This window comes from Oncorhynchus mykiss, chromosome 17 (assembly GCF_057628025.1).
Source record: "Oncorhynchus mykiss isolate SJ-2025 chromosome 17, ASM5762802v1, whole genome shotgun sequence".
Lineage (NCBI taxonomy): Eukaryota > Metazoa > Chordata > Actinopteri > Salmoniformes > Salmonidae > Oncorhynchus > Oncorhynchus mykiss.
The window spans coordinates 40,988,612-41,001,649 of record NC_143038.1 but is presented as its reverse complement, the minus strand read 5'-3'; the positions used below and the strand labels follow the sequence as shown (position 1 = coordinate 41,001,649).

The following is a 13,038-nucleotide window of genomic DNA, read 5'->3' as shown; positions in this document are numbered from 1 at the left end:
GACTAGCCATAATAAAAAACCTTATCCCACCTCGTATATCTCCTCCATTTCCATCTCTCTCAAAGCAGTCAAGGAATTTGAGGAGATAGCAAACTCTAGGTCTATAATGTACATGAAATACAATTATGCATCTACATTAGAAGTTATATACATGCACAGGGTCACCATACTCAATCTACTCACTTATAGTTGTCAAACGTATATAGAGTTAATGTGTCAGAAAGACGGGAATGGGGAAATTACCATGTAAAACACAAAATTACATGTTGGGTAAATTAATATCGGTTACACCAGAACTAAAATCTCTCGCGCGTAATTGGTCAGTTGCTCCATTAAAGTTTACATAGATCTGTCCACGAGAGATTATGGGGAAATAAATCACTACATGACTGGAGCACAGGACTTTCTGATCATTTAGACCCATTGGATATAATCTAAACAAATATTATTTTTTATCGTATATTATAGTATATTTTATTATGGTAAGGTATTGTAGCCTACCTATAGTAGCTTGTATGCTGTATAGTAGACTATAGTAGAGTGTATATAGAATAGTAGTCATTAATTTACTATAACAACATAATAGTACCACGGGATGTCTTGTACTTAATAAAATAATGGAGTAAGATTTGTTTGCGTTCGTTTTCAAAATAAGATGTGAGTACCACACAGACATTGGCTGCCCCAATGAGAGCGGGGAGTCGAGAGCAATTTAAAGCCATGACATCACATTTCATGACGACCGCATCCAAATGCGGAAAGACCTCGGTGCGGCTCTTATTTCAATCTGTCTCTGTTCGAGGAAAATAAGGAATGCAGCTTTTTTTAGACAATACGGAGTATCTCGATGTTTATTTTTAGACGTGCCGTATTTAACGTTGGTGCTGTATGACTGTCCGTTTATCTCCCTATGAAGCACCATTTTTCTAGACTAGGTAAGTGAATGTTATATTCATCACCGTGTACCGAGGTACCGTTTGAAAAAAAATGCTTACGAGTAACGTTAGGGTGCTGGGATAAACCTTAGACTGGGTATTTAATGTGATGAAGAACGTTGCAAACAATGTATGAGGATGCCACATAGATGTGTTTGTAGTAGCCTACTCATACTCCCATGTAGGCCTATTTGGCGGTGCCTGTGGTACGTAAACAATGAATTATTATGTGACGTTCATGTCGCTGTATTAATTTAAACGTGAACAGGAAACCGGTTACTCGGGGAACATTTTTACACCCAGACGGTCATCACGATAATATACCACATTAAAATCTTGCCACGCATTGGACATCGCCTAATATCATTTTTTCTATAGCAAAATACTTATTAAATACTATCTGACTAAAAACAACTCTATGATGAAGGAAGTCTTATTGACATGTAAGTGGGAGTTTTGATGGGCTACAACACTATCATTAGTAAATAGTAGTTTGCTGTTATTGTCTTATTGTGTCATTATGGAACATGATACAAACTTGATACTTTTCTTAGGCTACAGAACAATGAAGGACAACATGGGTCAGATGGGGCGCAACATCTGCTCAAACTATCAGTCTTGATCCTCTGTAGTCTGTACTCTGAGGCATGTCGCATTTGTAAGCCTGCAGTCAATTTATGCCTTTACTTGCACAGCTATGTCGAGAGAATGAATGCATTGTCATCAGCTTCTCAAGTGAATCCGACATGCACACATCTTGAAATCGTTTTACATTATTTTTCAGACTGATTGTTTGGTTTGGAAAGTACAGTAAATCTGGAGTAAATGGCTGCAATATAGTAAATGGCTGCACCTGTTAGCATAGTCAAATATTTTCTTGAGCCTATCTTGGTCCAAATGGGCCAGTAATGTGTGCCAGCAGCGCTGACTCCAAATGATTCGGACATCACCGCTCTCACAGTCGTGTCAGTAGGTCCGGCTCCTTGGTAAATTAGTCTAGCCAGCTGTAGGTGCCCAGGGGCCCTGACCTCCAGGGGGCCCTCATTGATTGTGTTAGTCACTCTTATTCATATATCATTAACAGGGCATAAATCATGGCAAAATATGTAGAATTGCAGGGGCCCCCAAAAGGCTAGAGCTGGCCCTGAGAGTCAGTCATCATGATGACTGCTACCTAGGTTGTAAATGTTAAACTAATAGCCTGATATCTTTGGTCAGTGCTAATGTGGTGAGTACATGGTTGTTTCTAAAAGTGTCTCAGTACATGATAGTGTGATTTGCAAAGTATGCATATGATACCTAGATGTATAGCATCAGTAAGCGTACTGCGAGCTGCTGCTTTCATCGGCGGGACACTAATATAGACGCCTATAAGAAATCCCGCTATGCCCTCAGACGAACCATCAAACAGGCAAAGCTTTAATACAGGACTAAGATTGAATCCTACTACACCGGTTCTGACGCTCGTTGGATGTGGCTTGCAAACTACTACGGACTATAAAGGGAAACCCAGCCGCGAGCTGCCCAGTGACGCAAGTGTACCAGGTGAGCTAAATGCCTTTTATGCTCGCTTCGAGGCAAGCAACACTAAAGCATGCATGAGAACACTAGCTGTTCCGGACGACTGTGGGATCATCATCTCTGTAGCTGATGTGAACAAGACCTTTCAACAGGTCAACATTCACAAAGCCGCAGGGCCAGACATATTACCAAGACATGTACTCCGAGTGTGCACTGACCAACTGGCAAGTGTCTTCACTGACATTTTCAACCTGTCCCTGACCTAGTCTGTAATACCTATACTACCGTTCAAAAGTTTGGGGTCACTTAGAAATGTCCATGTTTTTGAAAGAAAATCAATTTTTTTTGCCAATATAACATCAAATTGATCAGAAATACAGTGTAGACATTGTTCATGTAGTAAATGACTATTGTAGCTGGAAACTGCAGATTTTTAAATGTAATATCTACATAGGCGTACAGAGGCCCATTATCAGCAACCATCACTCCTGTGTTCCAATGGCACGTTGTGTTAGCTAATCCAGGTTTATCATTTTAAAAGGCTAATTGATCATTAGAAAAACATTTTGCAATTATGTGTGAAAACTGTGGTGCTGATTAAAGAAGCAATAAAATTTGCCTTCTTTAGACTAGTTGAGTATCTGGAGCATCAGTATTTGTGTCTTTGATAACAGGCTCAAAATGGCCAGAAACAAATAACTTTGTTCTGAAACTCGTCAGTCTATTCTTGTTCTGAGAAATGAAGGCTATTCCATGCTAGAAAGGGCCAAGAAACTGAAGATCTCGTACAACGCTGTGCACTACTTCCTTCACAGATCAGCGCAAACTGCCTCAAACCAGAATAGAAAGAGGAGTGGGAGGCCCCGGTGCACAACTGAGCAAGAGGAAAAGTACATTAGAGTATCTAGTTTGAGAAACAGGTGGCTCACAAGTCCTCAACTGGCAGCATCATTAAATAGTACCCGCAAAACACCAGTCTCAACGTCAACAGTGAAGAGGCGACTCCGGGATGCTGGCCTTCATGGCAGAGTTGCAAAGAAAAGCCATATCTCAGACTGGCCAATAAAAATAAAAGATTAAGATGGGCAAAAGAACAGACATGGGACAAAGGAAGATTGGAAAAAGTGTTATGGACAGACAAATCTAAGTTTGAGGTGTTCGGAACACAAAGAAGAACATTTGTGAGACGCAGAAAAAATGAAAAGATGCTGGAGGAGTGCTTGACGCCATCTGTCAAGCACGGTGGAGGCAATGTGATGGTCTAGGGGTGCTTTGGTGGTTAAGTGGGAGATTTGTACAGGGTAAAAGGGGTCTTGAAGAAGGCTATCACTCCATTTTGCAACGCCATGCCATACCCTGTGGACGGCGCTTAATTGGAGCCAATTTCCTCCTACAACAGGACAATGACCCAAAGCACAGCTCCAAACTATGCAATAACTATTTAGGGAAGAAGCAGTCTGCTGGTATTCTGTCTATAATGGAGTGGCCAGCACAGTCACCGGATCTCAACCCTATTGAGCTGTTGTGGGAGCAGCTTGGCCGTATGGTATGTAAGAAGTGCCAATCCAACTTGTGGGAGGTGCTTCAGGAAGCATGGGGTGAAATCGCTTCAGATTACCTCCACAAATTGAATGCCAAAGGTCTGCAAGGTTGTAATTGCTGCAAATTGAGGATTCTTTGACGAAGGCAAAGTTTGAAGGACACAATTATTATTTCAATAAAAAAATCATTATTTATTATCTTGTCAACGTCTTGACTATATTTCCTATTCATTTTGCAAATAATTTCATGTATGTTTTCATGGAAAACAAGGACATTTCTAAGTGACCCCAAACTTTTGAACGGTTGTGTATATACTAGGTGGTGTCAGAGGAAGGCCCTAAAAATTGTCAGAGACTCCAGTCACCCAAGTCATAGGCAGTTCTCTCTGCTACCGCACGGTAATCGGTACCGGAGTGCCAAGTCTAGGTCCAAAAGGCTCCTTAGCAGCTTCTACCCACATGCCGTAAGACTGCTGAATAATTAATCAAATGGCCACCCGGACAATTTATTGACCCCCCCCCACTTGTTTTTACACTGCTGCTACTCACTGTTTATTATCTATGCATAGTCACTTTACCCTTACAGACATGTACAAATTACCTCGACTAACCTGTACCCCCGCACATTGACTCGGTACCGCTTGTATATAGGCTCGTTATTGTTATTTTTATTGTGTTACTATTTTATTTAGTAAATATTTTTCTTAACTCTATTTCATAAACTGCATTGTTGGTTAAGGGCTTGTAAGTAAGCATTTCACGGTAAGGTCTACCTGTTGTATTGGGCGCATGTGACAAATAAAATGTTATTTTATTTTTCCTAGAATTAAGGAGTTGTGACGCTTTTAATGTTTCCTCAAGATAAGTAAGCAACCTGCAAATTTGAGTAGAAATGTAGTATATGTAAGGATATGGAGGAGACCAAAACCCTTTAGACATCACCCATCTTCACGTTCAGATCATTGGTCAATAACCATAATTCGATTTGGTTTATTCATCTCTAGTTGATCAAAAGGGGGGGAATAACTCAATTGGTGATCTTGTGCTTGTGTGTTTTGTACCAACACATGATTATACAGTGATCTTTTATAGTAATTGAATTACCAAGTTGTTGACTAGAGCTATAATAATTTCATAAATTGATTTACTTTGATCTCTACTCCTGATATTATTAACTGAGTAAGACTTTGTTCTGAGATTTGGCGTGCAGGAGAAGTCTCGACCGCACCTCGTCCCCTTCAGGAGGTTGAAAAAGTGATATTTTTCAGTATCTTGACTGGCTGCATCACTGCTTGTTATGGCAACAGCACCTCTTCTATTTTTATATACAGTGGGGCAAAAAAGTATTTAGTCAGCCACCAATTGTGCAAGTTCTCCCACTTAAAAAGATGAGAGAGGCCTGTAATCTTCATCATAGGTACACTTCAACTATGACGGACAAAATGAGAAAAAAAATTCCAGAAAATCACATTGTAGGATTTTTAATGAATTTATTTGCAAATTATGGTGGAAAATAAGTATTTGGTCACCTACAAACAAGCAAGATTTCTGGCTCTCACAGACCTGTAACTTCTTCTTTAAGAGACTGCTCTGTCCTCCACTCGTTACTTGTATTAATGGCACCGGTTTGAACTTGTTGTCAGTATAAAATACTACCTGTCCACAACCTCAAACAGTCACACTCCAAACTCCACTATGGCCAAGACCAAAGAGCTGTCAAAGGACACCAGAAACAAAATTGTAGACAAGTAATTTTTCCAACAATTGTTCACAGACAGATTATTTCACTTATAATTCACTGTATCACAATTCCAGTAGGTCAGAAGTTTACATACATCAAGTTGACTGTGTCTTTAAATAGCTTGGAAAATTCCAGGAAATGTTCTCATGGCTTTAGAAGCTTCTGATAGGCTAATTGACATCATTTGAGTCAATTGGGGGTGTACCTGTGGATGTATTTCAAGGCCTACCTTCAAACTCAGTGCCTCTTTGCTTGACATCATGGGAAAATCTAAAGAAATCAGCCAAGACTTCAGAAAAACAATTGTAGACCTCCACAAGTCTGGTTCATCCTTGGGAGCAATTTCCAAATGCCTGAAGGTACCACGGTCATCTGTACAAACAATAGTACGCAAGTATAAACACCATGGGACCACGCAGCCATCATACCGCTCAGGAAGGAGATGTGTTCTGTCTCCTAGAGATGAACAGACTGGTGCGAAAAGTGCAAATCAATCCCAGAACAACAGCAAAGGACCTTGTGAAGTGCTGGAGGAAACAGGTACAAAAGTATCTATAACCACAGTAAAACGAGTCCTATATCAACATAACCTGAAAGACCACTCAGCAAGGAAGAAGCCACTGCTCCAAATCCACCATTAAAAAAACCCAGACTACGGTTTGCAACTGCACATGGGGACAAAGATCGTACTTTTTGTAGAAGTTTCCTCTGGTCTGATGAAACAAAAATAGAACTGTTTGGCCATAATGACCATCGTTATGGTTGGAGGAAAAGGGGGGGCTTGCAAGCCGAAGAACACCATCCCAACCGTGAACCACGGGGGTGGCAGCATCATGTTGTGGGGGTGCTTTGCTGCAGGAGGGACTAGTGCACTTCACAAAATAGTGGCGTCATGAGGGGGACAATTATGTGGATATATTGAAGTAACAAAACATCAGTCAAGAAGTTAAAGCTTGGTTGCAAATAGGTCTTCCAAATGGACAATGACCCCAAGCGTACTTCCAAAGTTGTGGCAAAATGGCTTAAGGACAACAAAGTCAAGGTATTGGAGTGTCCATCACAAAGCCCTGACCTCAATCCTATAGAACATTTGTGGGCAGAACTGAAAAAGCATGTGTGAGCAAGGAGGCCTGCAAACCTGACTCAGTTACACCAGCTCTGTCAGGAGGAATGGGCCAAAATTCACCCAACTTATTGTGGGAAGCTTGTGGAAGGCTACCCAAAACATTTGACCCAAGTTAAACAATTTAAAGGCAATGCTACCAAATACTAATTGAGTGTATGTAAACTTCTGACCCACTGGGATTGCGATGAAAGAAATAAAATCTGAAATAAATCATTCTCTCTACTATTATTCTGACATTTCACATTCTTAAAATAAAGTGGTGATCCTAACTGACCTAAAACAGGGAATTTTTACTAGGATTAAATGTCAGGAATTATGAAAAACTGAGTTTAAATGTATTTGGCTAAGGTGTATGTAAACTTCTGACTTCAACTGTACCATATTACCGTGTTCTTCTCATTTAAATTTAGTTTGTTTTTGTTGGATATAGAGCTTGCAAGAAAGGCATTTTACTGTACTTGTGCATGTGGCATTTAAAACTTCACTTGTTGTGCAGTATGAGCCATGTGATTTAGTTACAGTATGGGATTCACATCTAAATGTTTTCCAGCTAGATATTGTTTAACTATTAAGTTTACTGTCTAAAATGTGCTTAATGTTCCTCAGTTATGCATTTTTGGTTTGCAAATTTAGTAGCTACTTAGCTAAGTGGTTAGCTTCTTCCACAATCAAGCTTTGCTTGGTAACATCAGAGAATCCCTACCTGGATGAAGAGCCTGGCTGTTTAGTATTTGTTTTGTGCGTTCAGCAAACTGTGTAGCATTTTTTAATTACTTGTATAACATTATGAGCTGGGATGTCTGTCCTGAAATTACTTTAGGTCCGAGACCTGCATAAAAGCTTGCACGCTCGTTGGCGTTCTCTATGGGATCTTACATGTACTTGTTAGCCTTGCTAACCTTCGGATTACAAAGGCTCAGAGGGGTTTGAAAACAGCTGCCCTTCTGTTCAGTGCCAGTATTACCGAATATCCCATTATGGCAAAAGGTCGGTATGAATGTATTATAATCTGGATACCGCCCAAGCCTAATTCATGTCTTGATTTCATTAGGTCAGCGAGACGGCAGAGCGGAATTACAGAAGCCATCTTCTCTAAAGTCATAGGTAAACCTTCTAGTCATGAAAATGCAGTATCTCTGACCCTTTTTAAGAGATTCAATCAGGTACTGGCCAAGCCATGGGAAAGTCTGTTGGGCTCAAAACTACCATCTGTGCCTGATGGAGTGAGACATTTCAGATGCATGTAACACGGCTCAACTTTGAAACTAGACCTGCTTCATACCAGACTTGGTTCCTCTATTCTGAATATGAGCCCTACTAACCAAAACTAGTGCACTAAATAGGAAATAGGGTTTCTTTTTGGGACACAGACCTTGTATCCAATAGTAGTCGACACCATTGTTTTCAGATGGAGTGTTACCAGTAGATCCTCAAACACCATTATACTGCCAATGTGACCTTGTTAGAAAGCAACGCGTTTGATATGTAGGGAAAGTGAGTATCTGATCACAGTCCGTTGAGCAGGCCAATGCTCAGATACACTCCCACGCATCATTAGCCCCCCATTACCCTAACAGACACCTACTCAGGTTTCTGCGTTGCTAAGCATCAACCAATCGCCGGTCCCCTCTTAAACGATAAAGTGAAATGGAGAGGAAACAATTTAATATGAGCTCCTTTTTAATTTTGTTTCACTTTGATGTAAGTGTGGTTGTCGGGGCTGGTGCTTGCACTGCTTTAAATGGGGAACATCTGGGTCGAGCCCCTGAGAGTGCCTCCACCCCCCATCATAACCTATTGCTGTGTAAGTTGTCTGTGCAGATCCAAACTAATTGGTTTCATTTTATTTTACAAGCCTATTTTCTCACTGCACTAAAACATCTTAAAGTGCATTAAAAGGGAATACTCATTACGTTCTGCTAATAGTTTCAGCCCAACCGAATCGCCCCCTCGTCAGTTTTCCTTCACTGTTTGAAGATTGTTTTAGGGGTCTTGGTGAGATTTATTTAAGAAGACATCAGATTGTTTGTGTCGACTGTTTTAGTGTGTGATTTATTTGATGTTGAGGATATTAATCTCTCTGATCTGTACTGTCTCCTGTGATGTAGTCTATCACAGTGTCAGTTTGTGCTGCATCAGTATTTGGCTTTGATTTGGATCCCTTGGACAAGGCACTCCCACAGGGTGTAGTAGTCCCTTTAAATCAACTGCAGAATTTCAGGCAAATTTTGCCTCTCGCCCTCCCTTCCTCCATTCTTCCATTTGCTTCCATCGTTTTTCCACATTGCTTTGTTCTAATGTTTCAGTCCTCCAGAGAATCAAAACATCAATGCTCGTTGAAGGCCTTAATCTTTGTCTACGTGTGGAGAGTAAAAAATGCATGTTTTAGTGGAATATACTTGATTTGTTATAGTTTATTTGATCCCCCATTTTAAAGTGAAAACATCTTACTGATGTTTAGGGACATTTAAACCCTTTAGAACCTTTTCATTGTGACCTAACCATTGTATATCAAAAGAGATTGTTTGCTGACCAGTATAGATCAGTGTGCTTTCTGCCCATTGTGTGAAGGGTTATCCCATTATTGAATGCAAGGATTGCTCTGATTAACACCAGCATGAATACCCTATCTAGGCCTATGCTCTGAACTTTCACATGCCCATCCCAGATGGTGCTCCTCTGGTTTCTTTATTCCCGCCTCCTGTTTGCCACCCTTTTCTAATCATGCTGAAATCACAAATCCTGCTTAAGGGATCTGCCCCAGCCCTCAACTACAGCAGAAACATTAGCCCTCCCTGCCGCCTGCTCAAAGGCCTGGGGGGGCTGGATGGAGTGAGTGGATTTTCTTGTTCAAGAAGTTTAGTCAAACCAATGGTTGGTTTTCTTCTCCTACTGAAGGCACGCAATTATGTTGACCTGTAGTCTGTGTTTTGAAAGAGCTGTCTTCCAGGGTATAAATATGTATTCCAGAAATTAAAAACTATTATATCCGTGTCTCAAACGGAACCCTATTCCCTACATAGTGCACTACTTTTCAACAGCCCTGGTCTCAGGTAGTGCACTATGTAGGGAACAGTGTGCCATTTGGGACACACAAATACGCTCTCCCTCGACAAGGTGGTTGCAATAATGAGGTCAGCTGAAATGATCAGAGGTTGTTGAGAGAAATGTTCCTCACGGGCTAGCATCCTATGCATGTTGAATAACAGAGTTTGTGTTAACCACAGTGGGCGTTATCATTCAAAAACAACGATTACAGAATTTTAAAGTAAATTGAGTATTAATACTGAATGAGTTTTGTCAAAAGTTCAAGTGCACTGCATGTGGGCAATTCCACGGTGACCGAATTGCGCTGAGATTTTTCACTTCAAATGTATTCCGAACAAAAACCCTTGCTTTCAAAGGTTAACAAACCATACATGTCTATGCACAAGGACTACCTTTGTTTGATTTTTTTAAAAACAATTTACACAGAGTTTTACTAAGAGACGTTTACTGGAAGAACTGTGCAAATGCAAAGTTTGGTAACAGAATTCCAGTCAAATCTCCCTCAGTTTGTTTTTAGTTTTCCAAAAACGAATGACATGCTATGACATGACACATTAACTTAGAAAAAATCTATTTTGGTTATTGAACTACAGTAGGTGAAGTGGATTTACACCCGGTAGCAGAATGTACTTCCGTTATGAATGTTATTCTCTTCATTGTGATGTCACGCCCTGATCTATTTCACATGTCCTTGTGCTTGTCTCAACACCCACCCCCACCCCTCCAGGTGTTGCCCATTTTCCTCATTATCTCCTGGGTACTTATACCTGTGTTTGTCTGTTGCCATTTTGTTTATCAAGTCAACCAGCGGTTTTCTCAGCTCCCGCTTTTCCCCAGTCTTTTTCTCGCCCTCCTGGTTTTGATCTTTGCCTGTCCGGACTCTGAGCCCGCCTGCCTGACCACTCTGCCTGACCCTGCCTGCTGCCTCCCCTAATTGGAGAACACTAATGAACAACAACACTTAGGCTTCTACTTCCAGCTCATATGTGTATATATATATATATATATATATATATATATATATATATATATATATATATATATATATATATATAGATATATATATATATATATATATATATATATATATATATATATATATATATGACACAATCTATTTTACAATAGTTATATTTTGTTTGTTTTTAGTTCTGTCCTTCCTCAACCTCTCCCATCTATTTCCGATGTCCATCCCATTTTATTTTTATGCCATACATTTTTAACTGTGCTGTTTCACGAATGTTCTGAACCGATATACATTTTACATTAGTTATCTTGTTGTTTATTAGTCCCACCCTTAACCTCCATTCAACTGCTCCCATCTGTCTCTTAACACCATCCATATAGGATTTCTATTTGCCATATATTTTTCAATTGTGCTGTGATGTTTCACAAAAGTTTTGAACATTACTATTCTCATAGTTTCTACAGATTGTACATTTGTAAGATTTGTTGTTGTTGCTAAAATTATTATATTGATCAATTTTTGACTATGACTTTTCAAATCACCTAGTAGTGCTACCTGCAGAGTAAACGTGAGGTAAATGTTGCAATGTATACGCCTTAATTAAAAAAAATATACAGACTCTTGGCTTTCATTTGACACCCAATTTGACATGGTCCTATGAACTTCACATGTTGGTGCTCATGTGTCCTTTTACCTAGAAATGACCATGTCTGTCAGCCAGGGCACTTTGCACACTGAATCATCTCTCTTGTCAGCATTTGTAGTGAATGTGAGAAGCAATTTCGAATTGGGCTTACAGCAGCTTGGTAATGTAACAGACTACACTTAACATTATAGGAATGTACTTTGTTTATCCGTGACTCAATAAATCATCCTCACAATCCAGCTGCCATGTTGGAGGAGCCATTTCATGAAACATCAAATGCAACACCAACACATTTGACTGCACATTTTACTGAGAACGTGTTTGAATGATGTGTTCTCAATGACTCTCGCCTGTTTTTGCATAGATACTGACTATGCATAGATAATAAACCGTGAATAGCAGCAGTGTAAAAATAAAGGGGGGGGGGGGTGTCAATGTAAATAGGGTGGCCATTTGATGAATTGTTCAGCAGTCTTATGGCTTGGGAGTAGAAGCTGTTAAACCAGTTATGGCTAGCAGCACACCTCGACAACATCCGGTGAAATTGCAGAGCGCCAAATTCAAACTACAGTATTATAAATATTTTACTTTCATGAAAATATACGTTGTAATACATCAAAATAAAGCTTAACTTTTTAATCCAGCCGCCGTGTCAGATTTCAAATAGGCTTTACGGCGAAAGCTCACCATGCGGGACAGCGTCCCGCATACAAATGCATGACAAATAATTTTTCAACCAGGCAGTTGCGACACGAAAGTCAGAAATAATATATGCAATATATAAATATGCCTTACCTTTGAAGAGCTTCTTCTGTTGGCACTCCAAAAGGTCCCAGTTACATTACAAATGGTCCTTTTGTTCAATAAAGTCCTTTTTTATATCCATAAAAACTCAGTTTAGCTGGCGCGCTTCAGTCAATAATCCACAGGTTTCCCTCCATCAAAATGCATACAAAATTAATCCCAAACGTTACTAATAACCTTATCCAAACAAGTCAAACAACGTTTATAATCAAACCTTAGGTACCCTAATACGTAAATAAACTATACAATTTCAGATGGAAAATCGTTATTGTCTTTACCGGAGATAAACAAAAAGAACACGCTCTCGTCCATGCGTATGGAAACACTACAGCCAAAATGGGAGCCACTTAGAAACTACAACTTCTACCTAATTTTTGTAAAAACCAACCTGAAACTCTTTCTAAAGACTGTTGACATCTAGTGGAAGCCCTAGGAACTGCCTGTGACAGCCATTGAAGACGGTGGTAGGATGATTTTTTTTTTGGGGGGGGGGGGGGTTGTTCTCTGGGTTTTGCCTGCCATTTCAGTTCTGTTATACTCAGACATTTATTTTAATGGTTTTAGAAACTTTAGTTTTCTATCCAAATCTACCAATTATATGAATATCCTAGTCTCTGGGCCTGAGCAACAGGCAGTTTACTGCCTTTCCTCCGGACGTGAAAATACTGCCCCCTAGCCCAAAGAGGTTTTTAAGGAGCCTTTTGAACCG

At 39.9% G+C, this 13,038-nt stretch overlaps 1 protein-coding gene across 2 annotated transcripts in view; it reads left to right on the top strand.

The window, feature by feature from the left end:
* Positions 1–604: 604 nt before the first annotated feature.
* Positions 605–13,038, top strand: part of LOC110494193 (nck-associated protein 5-like) — a 106,491-nt gene continuing 94,057 nt past the window's right edge. For both annotated transcript variants that reach the window (XM_021569023.3, XM_021569021.3), the window contains exon 1: positions 605–935. The gene's annotated coding sequence lies outside the window, so the exon portion shown is untranslated. The remainder of the gene's footprint in view (positions 936–13,038) is intronic.